Raw genomic sequence first — 19,660 nt, forward strand, 5'->3', positions numbered from 1 at the left:
AGAGTAACATATGCTTCTTTTTTTCAATCAATCAATCAAATCTTTATTCAGTTAAGGCTATAATTACAACACTTATGAATGTCATACATTGTATGTTTTATAAATATAATAATAAAACTTATATTAATGTTAAAAAAAATAGTGGTCAATAATTAATAATTAAAATAAAGTAAAGTTCATGTGCTAAAATATTAATTAATTAATTGTTATATTATTATTATAAGCGCTTATATTATTATTGTTATATCACAACTATTGGATTCATTAATTAATTAATGTTTGGGTGAATTTATTAATATTATGCATTTACTCCACCATCAATAACCTATGTTAAATACTCTTTAACACAGTTGTAGGCTTTCTTTATTTTAACGATTTTATACCAGAAAAACAAATAATTACCACGGAATTTTCACTGTAATAAAAGCGATCGAAAAACGCGGGCAAAAGATAGGTGGTTAATTATGATGATACTGGATTTGAACTAGAATATGTATAACATAGCCAGCCAACATGGTGATCCTACTAAAGCTTTGCTCAAGCATTAATGAGTACATTCGGGTGCCATTGTCTCTGGCAAAACGGATTAATGATATTAGTGCTGGAGCAGTGGCCTCTCGACCCCTGATGAAGATCGCTATCGAAACTTAATGGTGGATTATGTGGGTCAGTAGTTAGTCATAGTTTATAATCACTACATTGATTGCAAGATGAAAACAGACGACTTATATAATTAGAACATCGTACAGTAGGTATATACCGCGGTGATAGCCTTGTGACAGTGGCGTGTATAGAGGGTATGCACGGGGTATGCAGATGATATAAAATGAAAAAAATCTCCTGTACAAGCTATAAAAAACTTAAGGATAGGCATTGTAAGAGTTTAAAAAATCCTACCCTCAAGTGTTTATAACTCATACTGGAGATTTTATTCCATTTTATATCATCTACATACCCTTTGCATACCCTCTATGCACGCCACTGCGTAGAGGATAGGAGCTCGACTTCACTTTCGAGGGGCCGAGTTCCAATCCCAGCACACACCTCCAACTTTTCTAAGTTATGTGCGCTTTAAGCCATTTAACTATCACTTGCTTCAACGGTGCAGAAAATTGACATGAGGAAACCTGCATGCCTGAGAGTTCTCCATTATGTTCTCAAAAGCTTGTGGAGTCCACTAATCCGCACTGAGCCAGCATGGTGGACTACGGCCTAAACCCCTCCCATTGCTGGAGGAGACCGGTGCCCTGTGGTCGGCCGGTAATGGGTCGACGATGGTTACACCTTATTGGTCTAGTGGTAAGCGTGGTCGGCGAGAGATCCATAGAGTCTAGAATCTTCTAGGAGCCTAGAAGATTCTAGGCTCGATTGATCTCTCGCAAGACAGAAGCTGCTGAGTTTTTTTAGTAGAGTAACTACAAACAGACAGGCTTGACGTTTTCAAAAATACTAATACAATACAAAATATAAAAATTTAGATTTAGATTTTTATAATTTGATCCCGGATCTGGGCAATAAATGGTATTGAGTTTTGTCTGTCAAGACATGTTGAGTATCCTACCAGACAAAGCTCGCGTGCCTCGGAGAACATGTTAAATCGTCGGCCGCAGTTACTTTTTACAACCCGCCAAACCCGCCAGGTGAGGTGGGTCAGTATTCGGATTTTCTCTCTAGGCTGGCTAAGTGGCTTTCCACCTAGCTAGCAGCTAGCAGCCTAGGCGGTACTATGCCTTATGGGTTATTCAGAATAATGTATATTTTATTTGTACCACAATTTTTCTGGGATATACTTTTTTTATACTCTTGGAGATTAATTACATTACAAAAAAAAGGCGAAATAACTGTGCAACGTTTATATTAAAAAAAATGGCGCCCTGCAGCCACCAGATGATATCTCATCAAAAAAGGACGAGAAAATAGTAGACAAATTTCTCACGCATTTTAGCGTTACTGTAGACGTAAGAAATTGGGGTTCCCTTAAAACAAGCAATTCCTCCACCCTCTGCAGCCATTCATATCGTGACTGGTCGCTCTAAGAAACAAAAAGCGCGTTTAGCCACCATGGCTTCTGTAAATCTGACGGAAAATAATGTTTTTGTGGATTTTAGAAATAGCTGTCATTCAATTGATGAGGGGAGACCGATGTCGTGACGGAAGACGTGAGAGGGTCACGATATATTTCGGTAGGCAACTAGGCGGTTTCCATTGTTTTGTGAATTTTGAAAAATGACGTTTGTTGTAGTACCCGTCTTATCTCGCCGTTTAGAGCATTAGTAGTAAAATAATTACTGTCAACTGCTAAATGGTATAAAGCCGTCCATTCGAGAAACACTACTAAAGTGGAGTGCTTTTAGATGCTTCAATGTTAGTCGTGTACACGGTTTCTGAATGTTCTTAATTCTGTGGTTTTAGCATATTCACGTTTTCCTGTTTCAGAATTCAGCTGCATGATTTGAACTATACAAACAATGAATAAATAATAAATAAATAAATATACTACGACAATACACATCGCCATCTAGCCCCAAAGTAAGCGTAGCTTGTGTTATGGGTACTAAGATGACTGATGAATATTTTTATGAATAATATACATAAATACTTAAAATATACCCAGACACTGAAAAACATTCATGCTCATCACACAAACATTTACCAGTAGTGGGAATCGAACCCACGGCCTTGGACTCAGAAAGCAGGTTCGCTGCCCACAGCGCCAGTCAAACAGAACAAACGAGTTAAATAAAATCTTTGGAGAAAACTGGTTTTATATCGATTTTGACTGGAAAACTGGTTGCGATATAAAACAAGTTTTCTATACCCCCCGTATTAAGATGAACAACGGACACACACCCGGTGCCCCGACCTCCGACACGGAAGGCGAAGTGTCACGGACAGATAAAAAATAGTCACAATACAATCGTGACTCCGAAGCGATTCATTCATAGCAGACGCTCTGAGAAAACACTACGTGCAACTATTTTTGCGGTATGTGAGGCAGTTAGTATAGCATTCGATGCGCTTAGCAAATGAAACCGTTCTGCATATCTAATTGGCTTACTATTTTTAAACGATTTCCAGACCAGGGGGGCTCTGCTATCGGTTAAAGCATTATTTTCTTCTTGCCTTCTTCGCCAGTAAGTAGGTAAATTGTAGTCGTAACTTTACGCCCTAACTAAGTTACCAATTGGCTTCACTTTTGGCTTACAATAAGTTAAAAGGACGGAGAAGTAACATCAATTGTTTATCCCTGTGATAAACGTGGACGAAGAACGCGGGTAAAAAAAATTGCTTTAAAAATTTCGTAATCCATTAGTCCTAAACAACAGTTCGTTCAAAATTAACATGTTTTTTTTCTCACCCTGTTAAAATAGCAATAATAAATAAATTTCCTACAACAATTCGCACATCGCCATCTAGCCCAAAAGTAAGCGTTGCTTGTGTTATGGGTTCTTAGATGGCTGATGAATATTTTTATGAATAACTAGTTGTACCCTGCCACGCTTCGCTGTGGCACATTTTTATGGAATGGTTGAGAAATGAGAAACAAAACAAAGAATACATATAAGTTAAATTTTGCAATATTTGTGGATAAATTTCAGCTCAATCGGTGCAGAACTTTTTGAGTTTTTGAAGCACAAACCAACATAACTTATATGTTATGTTGGTTTGTGCTTACATAAATACTTATAATATACACACCCAGACACTAAAAACATTCATGTTCATCACACAAACATTTTCAAGTTGTGCGAATCGTCCCCACTTGTATTCGGAAAGCCAATGGACCGACCGAATAAAGAGCACGGGTCTCTCCCACAATGAAAAGGTTTTCATTACCTCCGTCCTGCCCAAGGGTCGGAGATAGCAATAAAGCTTAGCAAAAAAAAAACTAAAGTTCACCTCGCTGGCTCAGTGCGGATCGGTGGACTCCACACGCATTTAAAAACATGGAGAACTCTCCCGCTTGTAAGTTTCCCCACGATGTTTTCCTTTACAGTTGAAGCAAATGATATTTTAATTGCTTTAAACACATAAAAGAGTTGCATAGGGATTCGAACTCAGCCTCTCGAAAGTGAAGCCGAAGTTCTAACCACTAAGCTAATAAGAATTCGAAAACAATTCGCCTGAGGCAAAATAATAGGATGTTTGAAAAATATTAATAGGTATAACGACTACTGAAATATTTTATCAATTTATAATCTAAGGTATCACTTATGTATTAACACACATACAAAAACGATCGATCGTCAGTCTTATAATACTTACTTAATGCAGTAAAGATTAAAAGACTGTTCAATTAATGACTTAAATATTTAAAACAAAAAAAAACGATTTACTGCGATTTTTTTAAGCCTAAACTAGTATTTTGTCATTACTATATACTGAAAACTACCCGATAGCAGCAATAAGATGTAGATCAAATATATCTACACAGTACGTGCTCTGTAAAAGAAATAAGGTAGGTTTCCCCATCTGAGTTGCGTAAAAATAGCTATTATTAACTATTAGCCTGCCGTCACCTTTATTAAAATATGTGCATGAGAACAATACAAAAAAATCTAATATCTACTGTCTTACTATTTAATTTAAATAGTAAGTTTCCCCACATTTAATTTAAATAAAAAAAGTTCCAGTACCTACTCATCAGATCAGCTCAACAGTCCATAAAATAACTTTTTGTTTATGTAACTTAGCAGTGCCTGAAAGAGTAGTATACATTTAAAACTGGAAGGAAGGCAACATATTCATAAAACAATGAAAGTTAACTAAAAGAAGTCAAAAAAAAACATCAATAACGACAGTTCTGAAATGAATAGTTCAAAAAAAAAAACCGCTACAGCCGCGCAATGTGTTTTTAGTTCTCACGTCTGACAACGGATGGCACCACAGTACAGTTGTATCGCGCTATCGTTTGTCGCTCGTAAAAGTATAAGTAGCTGGGGAACATTGAACAGAGTTAACTTTGCGCAGAGGCAATATCGTAACCAATGAGGTTAATCCGAGGTGCGATTATTGCTAGTTGAAAACTTTACCAATACCCCGCCGGGTGGTCGTGAAATATCGACCGCTATGGCAATTTTTGTACGGCTGTTATGGCCTAATAAACTATTGACGCGCGCCCCTTAAAGTTGGCATATTGAATTGCTTGCTTGAAAATATCTACTACTTCGCACCTCGTACAACTTATTTTCGATATCGGCTCAGTGGTTCTGTGCGATGTTTTAATTCTTTATTGCAGAATAACATAAAAAAAAACAAACCACGCTTCATAAAGAAAACCTTCCGCCTTCCGCTTCATAAATATTTAGAATATAAATTTGAATTAAGAATAGTCTAACAAATATAAATGAATAAGGAAAAAATTAATTGGGTTTGGTTTTATTTAAAAAAAAACGTAGGGTGCATGGTGTCTAATAGTTTTAAATAATTTATATGAGATGAAGGATTTTCATTTCGGTACTATCTTAAAAAGCACCCCATAATTTTTTTTTTTAAATAAAACATTTTTTTCTTATTAACACTATTATTCATTTATATTTGTTAGAATTTTTTACACTATTCTTTATCAAAATTTATTAAAATTTAATTATTTTTCAAACACACGTTGGTCACGTCAACAAGTCTTACTGCGTGTTACGTCTTAATCGAATCATTTCATCTAATGCTTGTCTGTTACGGAGTTTTACCTCTTAGCTTTGAGCAAACAAGACGCAACTACCATAAGAGTCCCTACGCGGATTATCTAAGCTGAGTGCCCGATCAAAGAGTAAGTCTCTGGTAAAACACGCATGTGTAGTAGCGAGCTAACGAATACGCTAATTATATCAACACATTCAGTTTACGGGCGCCTTGTCAATGCTACGTGCACTTTAATTAAATAAATATACTACGACACACATCGCCACCTAGCCCCAAAGTAAGCATAGCTTGTGTTATGGGTACTAAGATGACTGATGAATATTTTTATGAATAATATACATAAATACTTAGAATATACATATAAACACCCAGACACTGAAAAACATTCATGCTCATCACACAATAATTTTCCAGTTGTGGGAATCGAACCCACGGCCTTGGACTCAGAAAGCAGGGTCGCTGCAAACTGCGCCAATCGGCCGTCAATTAACGTGCATATCAGTCCATGTTTTTTCGTGTGTGCTATAATATCTAAAAACGTGTAATATGCGTGTTTTTAGTGCTTTTAGCAAATAAATAAATAAAACCATTACCGGCCCACTACAGCGCACGGGTCTTCTCGCCCAATGAGAAGGATTTAGCACACCTCGCTGGCCCAGTGCGGATTTGCGGACTCCGCATGCATTTTTAGAACATTATGGAGATCTCTCCGGCACGCAGCAGTTAAAGCAAGTGATATTTTAGTTTACATAAAACGCATATAACTTACAAAAGTTATCGCTGCGTGTCTGTGTGTGTTAGAAGTCGGCCCCCCGAATGTGAAGTCGAAGTCCTAACCTCTAGGCCTTTTATACAAGTACATGCACATAATAATTTAAGACAGTCTATAAACATGAGACTAATCCAATGGCCGTGACAAAAAGGATTGTGTGACAAAACTGAACAGCCGAGATTAGTGCGATCCAGATGTAATAATGTCACACAGGTCTGACATTTAACAGCGGGTGAAAGTGCCGGCTTATTGAGTAGAGTCGATTGATCGCCTATAATCGTATTATCGCCTTGCGGGGGGTCCCGGAATAGTTAAGTATATCTAGGCTCAATAATTTTGACAGCCTCTATAGACTTGCGATGTGAGTGCAACTGAGGGAGCGGAAAATAATGACAGTGTATAATCAGTACATAATTGAAAATTTAATGTACGTTCATAAAAACATTTCTAAATTTAAGAAAAAATTTGACTGCAATAATTTAAACATTTAATTAAATAATAATTTAAGAAGTAAGAATAAACTTACAGTGCAATATACTAGGTTACATAAAATTCATAATTCGTTTAAAGGAAATTGCATACAATTCTACAATAAACTACCCATTGACATCTTGGAGATGTCTCTTAAAATTTTCAAATTTTGTATTAAACGTAAGCTTATAGAAAAATCCTATTATAGTAGGATTACGTAATCGATAAAAAAAGCTTGGGTGTGAATTATTGCTCAAACCAGGTTGCTATTCTAATAATTGTAAATGACATTGTGAGATGGTGATAACAAAAAAAAACACCCGGCTAAGTTTGTTGTGGGCTTCTTCTTAGACTAGGACGCGTTTGGAACCCTCGTAGCTTTAGTTTTAAGTTTACGAATGTGGTTATCGCCATCATCTCACTACCGTGTAATTCTTATGTACGCATCAAAAGTGCCACCTATAGGCCTACTTGAATAAAGATATTTTTGACTTTGACTTTGGAGATGGAGATAGATTTCCCGTAGTTGTTTTATTTATTTTTATTTTCCACTTCAGGATAACCTTCGACTGCAATCTTTCTTACGTGGTTAGTGATGGTGCAGTCTTTTTTGAAGTTATACTTCTTTTGGCGCGATATGGAAAAATTATGAGAGTAAATTTTTACGATTTGCGCGCACATCGTCTCAAAAAATCGGCGCCCTGTAGTCACCCTGTAGTATAAAGTTTGACAGCTGTGTACACTTTCAATTTTCAAAGTCTGCGGGCTCATTCCGGTGATTTAATTGATTCAATTGTAAAAAAATCTCAAATTTTAATATTGAGTGAAACTTGCGTGACCGATAATGAGTCTATTAGTATTCCCAATTTAAGTATGTTTATTATTATATCCATTTCTTTAATTATGTAGATATATTTTTTTTATGATATTTAAACACAATTTATTTAACTAGTTAATGCATTATTATAAAACTTTCAATGTAATATCCCTTTTTTCTATTGTTAGTGTCGTTTTTTTCAAAAACTTAGAATAAGGCGAAAGATAGAGAGAAGTATAACTTCTAACGCGTGTACATACTCGTAAGTATTACCATGCACAAAAACGACGCGACGTTCGAGCAAATTTGTACAAAGGCTACTGTTTGGGTTATTGATCGAAGCCTCGGAACGTAAGGGCGGGTTGGATATGAACTTCTTTCCAACTTTGCGCACTCATAGAAGCAAGCACAGGGCCCAGTTGTATATACGTTAAAATTAGAGATGCGCCAAATGTTGGTTTCACCAAATACCGAATATTATTTTTTACCTTTACCGAACCGTATATTCGGCCGAATTATTCTGTTTACCATTACATTGTTTTGCTGCGTAAACAGTTTCTAACATGACGTGTCACGTGTCGCTGCTGGCTACATGGCGAACGAGCCTCCACCACCCGCTACCCGCACACACACCGCGCTGTCACTTTGTTTCCAAACCTCGCACTATTACGTTACAAGTACAAAAACAAAGGTGCTTATCATTATTAAAATATGTATACTAACTAACTAACTTAACAGGGATGCTTGAAACAAACTGAATCATTTTGCCGAATACAAATATGTAGTGAAAAAATAAATAAATATACTACCACAATACACACATCGCCATCTAGCCTAAAAGTAAGCGTAGCTTGTGTTATGGAAACTAAGATGACTGATGAATATTTTTTATGAGTAATATACATAAATACATAGAATATGCTTATAAAGACCCAGACACTGAAAAACATTCATGTTCATCACACAAACATTTTCCAGTAGTGGGAATCGATCCCACGGCCTTGGACTCATAAAGCAGGGTCGCTGCAAACTGCGCCAATCGGCCGGTCAAAAGAATGCCGGATACGCCGAATACCGAATACCAAACGAATATTCGGCGCATCTCTAGTTAAAATGTATTGGCCAATACGTCATCATATAATAGCGGCGCTCGGCAGGCGTTTCAAAACCCAAATCAATCACTGTTAAGTGCTACAATCATCGATACGTAACTTGCAAGGATCCGGTCACGATTATAAACCGAGTATCTTAAATATTATAATTTGATGTGCAATAATTGTTAAGCTCGCAAATTATTATACTGATCCATACTAATAAGCGGTGAATGAGTATTGGTTAAACTTCAGGCTCACTTTCGAGGGGATCGAGTTTGATTTCCGGCACGCGCCTCGTAACTTTCGAAGCTATGTGCTTTTATGCTCAGCTGGGTAAAAATAATAAACCTTAAATTAATCCTAATACCTACTCCTGGTATCTCATCTCAATATCTCGTAGACTACTTTTCAGAAGTTTCACTTCTGGTGTGTGTATTAATTGCACAGGATTTTTTTACTGACTAATGTGATTGTAATTTTCGCAGATTCACGTAGCTATTCTTTTTTTCCTAAAATTGTTATTTTAGTGATCTTAAGTCTCTGAAGACAATGCATGTTCATATTATTTAACATAAATAATTAAATATACTACGACAATACACACATCGCCATCTGGCCCAAAAGTATTTTTTTTTATATATACTACGACAACGCACACATTGCCATCTAGCCCCAAAGTAAGCGTAGCTTGTGTTATGGGTACTGAGATGACTGATGAATATTTTTATGAATAATACACATAAATACTTATAATATACATATAAACGCCCAGACACTGAAAAACATTCATGCTCATCACACAAAAAAATTCCAGTTGTGGTAATCGAACCCACGGCCTTGGACTCAGAAAGCAGGGTCGCTGCAAACTGCGCCAATCGGCCGTCAAAAGTAAGCATACCTAACTTGTGGTACGGGTACTAAGATGACTGATGAATATTTTTGTAAATAATATAGGTACATAAATAATTATAATACGCAGATAAAAACTTAACTGTGCATGCTTAAAAATGTAGTGTATATTAGTTGTAAACCTTACTACTAATACAGTAAAAACCGTAAGTAATAAATAAAGACATACAGGAATGCAAAATTTCTATAATCAAAAACGATAAAAATAACTATATCGTAAGCGCCTACTTTGTCGTGTATTAAATTTCATAAAGGGCTATCCGTCGACCGCACGGTAGCGTACACCCACGGAATTTAAATTCGGTAGCTTGAAACGACGAAGCGTAAACAAATTTCACGTTTATGTCACATCAAAGCCGCAGTAAATTTCGTACACATTTTATAGCTGACAGGAATACCTTTTATGTTGATCCGAATTGCTTACTTCGGGACTGTAAGTAATTTGTGGTATTTTATGGTGACAATGACATCTAAGAGCAACATATTACATACCTACATGACCGTATTTATTTTGAAGCGAGACTTCTTAAGAATCACTGTGATTTGAAAATCGATGAAACGAAAGTGCGACACGTTAAAGAAAGAGACACATTAAAGTATGGGAGAGAATGAGATAGAATACATTACACGTTTTGTTACCATAGAACTGAATAATAAGAAGATAAAGAAACAAACACATGCTAATGGAGGGTAGAAGTAAAAATTTTACGTCGAAGGAAAAAAAAATATTTATCGCTTTCTCGTAGAAATTGAGTTAGCCAAACAATTCAGTTTATTAAATCGTAGCTGAAGACGATTTCATTTTTTATATCATATATGTATAGGTAATTTTTATCAGTTGAAAAAAAAGATTGCTTCATATTTTGGCCACTCTAAAAGCAGATATGAGTCTTTTATTCGATTCAGTCGGCACGAGATGAGGTGTCATTGCGGATAATATTTTAGTAATTTTTGATTCCTCACGTTAGGGGCCCCTGTAGCCCCTTATGATTGATACGCGCGGCGGTAGCTCCGCCCCGCCACAAATACTTACTGAATTTAAAGCATCGCAGCGCTTGAAGACCAAAGTCTTCGAACAGTGCGTGTTGACTTGTGGCTCTGAACGTGTTCTTAACTATGGGCCTCATAAGAAGGCTCACAGTCAGTCAGCGGGCGATGGAGAGAGCTATCTATGCTCAGCATTTCTACTTGATCAAATCAGAAATGACATGAAATAAAGATGATATAAATCTTCATACCCTATTTGATAATATGATTTTACACAACACAGTACAATAATGCCATATTTACAAAAAAAATTACTTGATACCTAATTTAATACAAAAAATATACAAAAAATATGAGCTATCTTTATCTTACCTACATACAACAGCGACGGCTCATATTTTTTGTATACATTTTCAACCTACTGACAATTTTTGCGTCAGGTCCTAAAACCTTAAATTCCATGTAACGTGAAAATATGAATGGGATAAAGGCTATAAAATGATTTTTATGCACAGGCTACATACTTATACTAATGTGTTGCGAACTTTAGCAGACCACCAAGGGCAAATAATTATGATTACTTAATTGGTGTATTGTGCTATGTTCTATGTTAATTCTTGGTTTTAAACAAACTGTTTGGGCCTTAATACATAAAATAAATAGAATGGTATGCCGTGTTCACACTGCTCGTATGAAACATGATTCATTCGCTCTCATTACTGACAGATGGCGGCGTAGCGGCGATTGATTCACGATAGCTACAGCAACGTTTAATCGTTGCATAATCGGCTATTGATCGCGGTTTGTTGGACCTGTTTTATATTCAATGCTTAATGGGCCTTTTTATCGGTAAAGTTATGAAGTGTAATGGAAGAGAAATTTTTGAATTACTGTTGTACGTAGGTACTGTTGTATGTTGTGTGTATGTTGTATGTAGGATAGAGATAGATAATTGTTAGGATCGGTGAACACACATAGTGGGTAGGACGTAATCCTCGTTTTCGGGGGGCAGCCTTACCTCTAAACTTTGACGACCTCCCCCTGGCGCCTCGATGAGTTATATAGTTTAAAGTTGGTGGATCCGAGTTTGATTCCCCGCATAAGCAATTTGGAAAATTATAATTTCTGACTTGCCTCTGGTGGGAGGTCGTGACTGGTTACCACCCTACCGACAAAGACGTGCCGCTAAGTGATTTGGTGTTCCGGTGCAATGTCGCGTAGAAACCGATTAGGGGTATGACTACCATACTCCCTAACAGGTTAGCCCGCTACCATCTTAGACTGCATCATCTGTGAAATAAATAATGACAAGGTTGCTTGGAAGCATCCGGCTCCGCTTTCATCTCTCACAAGATAGAAAAATGAATGTTAAAATCTAATATGTATATTATTGATGTTGGAAAAGAGCAACTGCTGAGTTTCTTGCCGGCTTCTTCGCGGTAGAATCTGCCTTCCGAACTGGTGGTAGTCACTACAAACAGACAGACTTGACGTTTCAAAAGTGCTTATAGTAGGCATCTACTTGAAATAAATGTTTTTTTTAATTTTACAAATAGTTATAATAATATAAACGTAAGCATAATAATTTAGCAATTCCCAACAGTCAATCTAAGTTTATTTTTTTACAAGCGGTTGCCACGATGTTTTGCGTGTAATAATTTTATATCCGGTACTTTCACTTCATCCCCTTTTCTAGCACCTGCCAAACATTACACTAAGCGACCTTTTGATTGACCTGTTGAACCTACCCACTACTGTAATATTTTCTAAGTACTATAATATTTTGTAGTATTACATTATGAAAAATATATTATTATTAGTAAGTGAAAGAAGAAATCATGAAATCAGATATTTTGACAAACCTCTAGTTATAACAGACTACCGAGATAAGCAGGCAAGAAACTCAGTAGTTGAAATTTTCCAACATCAACATTTACAGTCAAACATTTATTATGTATCTAAATAATTACGAAAATTAAGCATAATTTGCTATAGTCTACGAAAAGCAGAAGAATCTGTATGGTGCTATTTATAATTTCTTCAAACCTTATACTCCACACCAAACAGATCTTTTTCAGTTTCACCAAACAGTTTCGCTCCCAAACCGCAGCATCCTCAGGAGATGTTGACTTTGCAATGAATAATTGTTAAGTAATGTAAATAATATTGGTCGTTAGCTTCAAAATAATTAAATAAATAATATTGTAACACTGTAACCCAGAGAAAAAGCAAGAGCTGTATGAGCATCTTTTTATCTATGTAACATCACTGACTGTCTATTTTGTTCTCTTGTTATTGTATGGGTGTTGTTAATCTGTATATTATAAGTATTTATGTGTATTATATTCATAAAAAATATTCATCAGCTATCTTAGTACCCATAACACAAGCTACGCTTACTTTGGGGCTAGGTTGCGATGTGTGTATTGTCGTAGTATATTTATTTATTATTTAATATAAAAAAAGAGTGAAATATTGTTGTAAATTTTTTAAACTTATGTTACCATTTCGAGTGTTGATTCCATTCCACTTGGTTTTTGAGTAAAAAGTTGTCGTATCTTATTGCTTTATACAGTAATTTCTAACATCTGTAGGGATTTGACGGAATCCCTAATTTCATAATTGCCCTGCGACGAAGGTACCTACTATCATGAACATGCGTTTTGACCGCTACCGACGCTTTTTACGATATCTCAAACCCCTCCAACCTTTTACGTTTATTTATCCCTCATTTGTGTCCAAACGTCTAAATCCAAAAGGTATTTATCGGAGACAGTTACGAGCGACGGCGATAAAACCCGTATTTTGTCGCGGCATTTTGGCAGTCGCGTCACTTTATCGCGATTTTTTTTTTCTTCGTTTTGCTGCGATCATTTGCATTATCGCATCGTTTCTCAGAAATTGCATTTTGGTTAAAAGGTAAAAATAAATCGTTTTAGCGCTAAGCATACGATAAAGTTTCATACATTTTAATTTTATAGCTTTGGTACCTTTCTGACGAATTTGTAGCGAGGCTTTATTGACCTCTCCGCTGCGCTTTACCTACCTACTTGGATAAAATCATACAAGAATGCCGGAACACGGTTTAGTTTGGTAAAAATCTTTTAATGAAATATATAAGTGATTCTATTATTTCCGTCATCTTGTTTAGATCTACTTACAAAAATCAAAAGAGGTACGTCACTTTTGTACGTAAAGACAATAAAAAAACGAAAAATACATATTGTGAACAGTACCATAATTCAAGGTACAATAATCGCATGTGTCAAAAATAACCTTAATTCACGAACTTCATTTATTCATAAATCTGAAATCCGGCGAACTAGAGTTTTAACGTTTTTGGTAATGTATTGTAATTATTAAACCCTTCAAAATGAGATAAATTCCAAGAAGGCACCTTATAAGTACTGTGTGAAACCAAATCCCACACTACATCCGGCATTCTCCTTTACTTCTTATCCATATATACAACATGTAATCGAATTATGGAATACTGTTGTAGGGTGCATTTGTATATATAATCATCCTGTTAAAATATTAAATAAAAAGGAGCATATTATTTTTCCTTACAAACTAATTCAATACATTCCTTTGTTTACTTATGACAAACCTATTGAAGATAAAAGACCGAAACGCGCATAGTACCTACCCTACGTGACGAGTGCCTGATCAAGCGTCACTTGGTGTCACAATCAAGTGTCATGAGGAGTCACTTGATTTTAATTTTGCATGTGATGTTAGGGCTCAGATTGAAGACTTTTAGCGTTTCGGTTTCACAGACAAATCTAGGAGAAGTAATATTTCAGTTTTAATTTACACGTTGTATACACATGGTTAGAATTATCTATATCGTAGCTCCGCCCCGCCACAAATACTTACTGAATTTAAAGAATCGCAGCGCCTGAAGACCAAAGTCTTCGAACAGTGCGTGTTGACTTGTGGCTCTGAACGTGTTCTTAACTATGGGCCTCTTAAGAAGGCTCACATCAGTCAGCGGGCGATGGAGAGAGCTATCTATGCTCATTTCTACTTGATCAAATCAGAAATGACATGAAATAAAGATGATATAAATCTTCGTACCCTATTTAATAATATGATTTCACACAACACAGTACAATAATGCCATATTTACAAAAAAATTTACTTGATACTTTAACTTTTTTACTTGATTAGTAGGGCAAATTTAACGTAAAAATATTTTTGACGGAAATCGTGCGCCATTTCAAAGTAACATCGTCCGTTCGATCACTATCTGTCCGGATTGATTCTTTCAACATTATTTCAACCCCAAGAACTCGTGATCCGTTGTAGTACTTGCTATCCACTAATCAACAAGACATTATAAGTGTTATAACTTATAAGTATTATCATTATATCAACCCATTACCGGCCCACTACAGAGCACGGGCCTCCTCCAACAATGGGATGGGGACAGGATGATTTGAGGCCATAGTCCACCACGTGACCCCATAGGCCCAGTGCGAATTGGTGGACATGTTGGAGGGCTCTCAGGCATGCAAGTTACCTCACGATATTTTTCTTCGCCATTGAACCAAGTGAAATTTTAATTGATTAAAACGCACATTGATTGTGAGACTGAGAAAAGGTTAGAGGTGCGTGCTGGGATTCGAACTCGGGCTCCCGAAAGTGAAGCTGGAGTCCTAACCACTAGGCTATCACCGCTTTAACTTATAAATATACTACCAATATAAAAGTAGGTATCTCGTTTATTCCAGGCAGTCCTATCTCAAGAAACAATTCATTCCAATACAAATTACGTAAGGTTAAAATTAATTAAAGTAGAAGTACAAAAATACCACCAAATTGAGGAACATCTCCTTTTTTGAAGTCTGTTAATAAAATAAAATAAATCTTATGAAATTCAAAACGGGAATCGTACATCGATATCTGTACTAGCGGTTTTTTTTATATGTAATGAAAATTCCAATTTAGTTTACGAGTAGTTCCAACTTCCGTAAACCTAACATTTTCGGCACGGGCCAAACTTCAAGTAGGTAATTATTTTAAGTGTCAATAAATAATAAAGATGGCCGCGCCGCTGAGTGCTCGTCCATCTCTCTTATCTCAATTCTTAATGCGCCTCTTTGCTGGTCATTCTTTTTTTGAAATTTTATTTACACTTTTTTCCCCCACGTCATCCATCGAAGAGTTTATGTTTTATGTTGACACCATGAAGGTTTTATGTTTTAATCTGAACTTAAAGTCCCTTCAATCTTAATCGGTAGTGTTACAAGGTCGTATCGACACCCGTTTTACATTTTTATCTAGTTTATAGTCACTTAGTAGTTAATTGTGATGTACGATCTTTTAGTTATTTTAATAGTTACCTAACTTACACGAAATATTTGAAATTCCGATATGGGAGTCCAACCTGTTAGGGTGCCAAATCTTTGATACTTGCCTGCAAGTCATTCAAACTATCCATACTAATATTATGAATGCGAAAGTGTGTTTGTTTGTGAAGGACAAACAAACACATCTATATTCTATTTACATCTACATCTATTATATCTATTTTCGCATCTATAATTAGACACCTTTACACCCTAAATTATATACCCCGTCGTCCATAATACGGCCGTCATATACACCCTCGCCTATAGATGTGTCACATCAAAAACCGCCCAAGTTCGAGTCGAATTTGCCCACAAAGGATTCCGTACCGTCATCTATAAAAGCGGCAAAACAATCACGTTTGATGTATGGTTCCCCGTAAATATTTATTTATTTCCGTTTTTTTTAGTATTCATCATAGAAATACATCATCTGTGAAAATTTCAACGGTTTTACTATCACGGTAACACGTCACAACCTGGCAGCGGACGGACAGATAGAGAGACGGACGGAGTAATAGGGTCCCGCTTTACCCTTTGGTAAAGTACCCTTTAAAACGACTCGTGAACATCTTAAATGGACTAAATTAGGAACGATTTAGGCGGTTAGGCACTACATAAAGTTGTAGCGATAAATCAAAAGTGCAACAACATTGTGTGGCGTTTCCGAACGGGCCGTACCATCGATCACGGCGCATGCGCGTTCGAGTTTGAATAAATTTATGTTACGTAATTGCGGTGTCCGGAGCGTGCGCGATGCCACGGACAGACGGACAATCACATCGCGATCGATGCGCGGGGATTATGTTGTTGTTTTATTAACAGTAGATAATGTTGTCAATTCTCTTGTAAATGAGTTTATAAACAAGACTATAGGCATATTTTCTATCCCGTGCTTTCGCCTACAGATTTATTGCGGGACACACAGAGTTTTTTTTTCTTATATTAATAATTGACGGACCAAGAAGAGCAAGTCTGAAGGGCGTGGATGCCGGTGTAAGTGCAGGAACATGACATAAGCTACTTTTTATTAAATTTTATAGCGGTGAAAAGGGAGTTGAAATCCAATTTTTGAATCTTCATCGTCAATTCAACCGATTGAAGTCCACTGCTCGACATAGGTCTTTTGTAGGGAGTTTCTAAATCCACGAAAACTGTTTTGGTTGTTTCCAGCGGCTCCCAGCGACTCGCTTGATGTCGTCTGACCACCTCATTGAGGGCGGACCTATGTTTCGTTTAGCGGAGCTCGCTCGCCACTCCAGCACCTTACGACCCCAACGTCCATCGGTTCTCCGTGCTTTGTGCCCCGCCCATTGCCACTTCAGCTTCGCGACTCGCTGAGCTATATCGGTAACTGTAGTTCTTCTACGGATCGCCTCATTTCTGATTTGATAACGTAGAGATACTTCTAGCATAGCTTTCTCTATCGCAAGTCTTCAATCAGTATAAAATTGGGTACGAAAGTTTGTATGACAAAATTCTACGTATTACAAACTGCACGCGGACTGAGTCTCGGGCAACTGCTAGTCAAAAATAAAACAAGGCAGGTATGCTAATTAGCGGAGCGACATAGCTAATGCGACCACAGAGTGTTCCAGAAAAAAATAAAATAGAAAAATAATGAGGTAAATAGTTTTTTTTTTTATACAACTCTGCCAAGGCCGTGTTAAGTTCAAGCCTGCGGTCGCGTACATCGGCCAAGCTCTAAATTAGTGTAATCTTCCCACAGCTCAAGGTCCCCACACTATGTGCATACCTACTCGTACACGTACAGTACCTACTTTGTACTTGCATTACCTACTAATCCTACTATTGTTAGATATATTATACATTTATTATATTTATATTTCGTACGACCTATGCTTCATTTACAATACATGTATTCCTAGGATAAAAGCAGCCTATGTTACTCCGTCCTTTCAACTAACTCTATTCCAAAATTCATGTTGATTTGTGGCTTAATTAAGGCGTAAAGGACAAACAAACACACATTCGTATTTATAATATTAGTCAGGATTAAGCTAACGGTTATTAATAACCTACAAGCTGTATAAGTATGTATGAAGATTTTCCCATAATATACCCATCGGCAAAATAGAGCATGAAGTTGTTTAGTGGCTTTATTTGGACGACTAGGCGAGATGCTGCGCTCACCGAGCCCCATCCGTGACATCGATAATAACTGCGCCCTGACCCCCTTGGAGATGTACATTCGCGTATAATACAAAGTAAATATTGATTTATTAAATATTTTATACTAGCTTCTGCCCGCGACTTCGATTGCGTGTGGACTTCAGAGTTGGGTCTAAAGCTTCCGCTCGTTAACAATTTTTAATCTTACCACGGAAACTATTTGAGAGAGCGGTATAGAAAGTACATATACTTTTCAATAGCCTAGGTGGCATGCATTCCAAATTTCAAAGCTACCCGCGGCTTAGCGTGTAAACCATTTGAAATTTTCCTACGGGAATGGAAAAGAACATAGGCTACCTTTTATCCCGTAAAAGGTAGCCTATGTTCTTTTCCATGTCCAAGGCTACATGCATGCCAAATTTCATCCAAATCCGTTCAGGCGTTTTTGCGTGACTGATTTATTTATGTCAGATCTTCCGCGGCTGTTTGTCACCTCCCTGATTACGCCCATGGCAGCTGTAGTAGATTTAGGGTCCACATAATGACAAGGTTGCTTGGAAGCATCCGGCTCCGCTTTCATCTCTCACAAGATAGAAAAATGAACTTTAGAATGTAAAATGTAATTGTTGATTTTGGAAAAGAGCAACTGCTGAGTTTCTTGCCGGCTTCTTCTCGGTAAAATCTCCCTTCCGAACTGGTGGTAGAGTCACTACACACAGACAAACTTGACGTTTCAAAAGTGCTTATATTAGGCCTACTTGAAATAAATGAATTTTGAATTTAACATAGAATTGGGTTTCTGTTAGGGCATGTAGCACAATGCTGACCTGGAGGCTTTTACTAGGTTGTGCCATACATTACTAGGTTAATCCTGGCGCTTTTGCTATCTATCTTGCGCGTCTGGTAGCATCTAAAATTACTAAATTATAATGTGTGGCATAATGTATTAATAAAGATATTTCCATTGCTTATTGCTTTAAAAAAAAATACGAGTATCGACCTGCCTCGGCTTCGCTCGACTTCAGTTTAGTTTCGTACAAAAGTAACCGTTAAATCTTAATAAGTTGACAACCCTACGTATTTATATTGACTTAAAGTCACCACACAATACATATGTGAATATGTGCCGTGTGGTGATGAGAATACAGTTGATAATATAAGAAGTCTTTTTAACGAAACCGTAGTTCCTAAGTAGTTGAAATCCTTTGGCCTTAGACTCCTGGAGTCCCTACATAACATATGTGAACATGTGATATGTAGGGTTTGCGAGAAAATCTTTGCCATACATTTAAAAAACGATTATTCCCCCTGTTACTCTTAGCTTAGTTGTAATTTGCGGGTAATTTATAAAATAATGTGAAGCAATTGTTTGCGCGTCAGTCCCGCGCCATCAAGCACGTCCCGCAGGTGTGTAATGCGTTGTGCGCCCGCGTCTGTTGATCTTACACATTTAACAGGCGTAGAGCGACGCGGCAACGAGCTA

General features: G+C 36.9%; 1 protein-coding gene and 1 non-coding gene across 2 annotated transcripts in view; both read left to right on the forward strand.

Annotated features, from left to right (window-relative positions):
* Positions 1-19,660, forward strand: part of LOC120633680 (tRNA (adenine(58)-N(1))-methyltransferase catalytic subunit TRMT61A) — a 107,541-nt gene that overhangs the window by 83,316 nt on the left and 4,565 nt on the right. The gene's annotated exons all lie outside the window — the stretch shown is intronic.
* LOC120634021 lies at positions 4,960-5,098 on the forward strand. Its single transcript, XR_005659227.1, has one exon. It is a non-coding gene; the product is annotated as a U4 spliceosomal RNA (small nuclear RNA).

Source organism: Pararge aegeria, chromosome 22, assembly GCF_905163445.1.
Source record: "Pararge aegeria chromosome 22, ilParAegt1.1, whole genome shotgun sequence".
Classification (NCBI taxonomy): Eukaryota; Metazoa; Arthropoda; class Insecta; order Lepidoptera; family Nymphalidae; genus Pararge; species Pararge aegeria.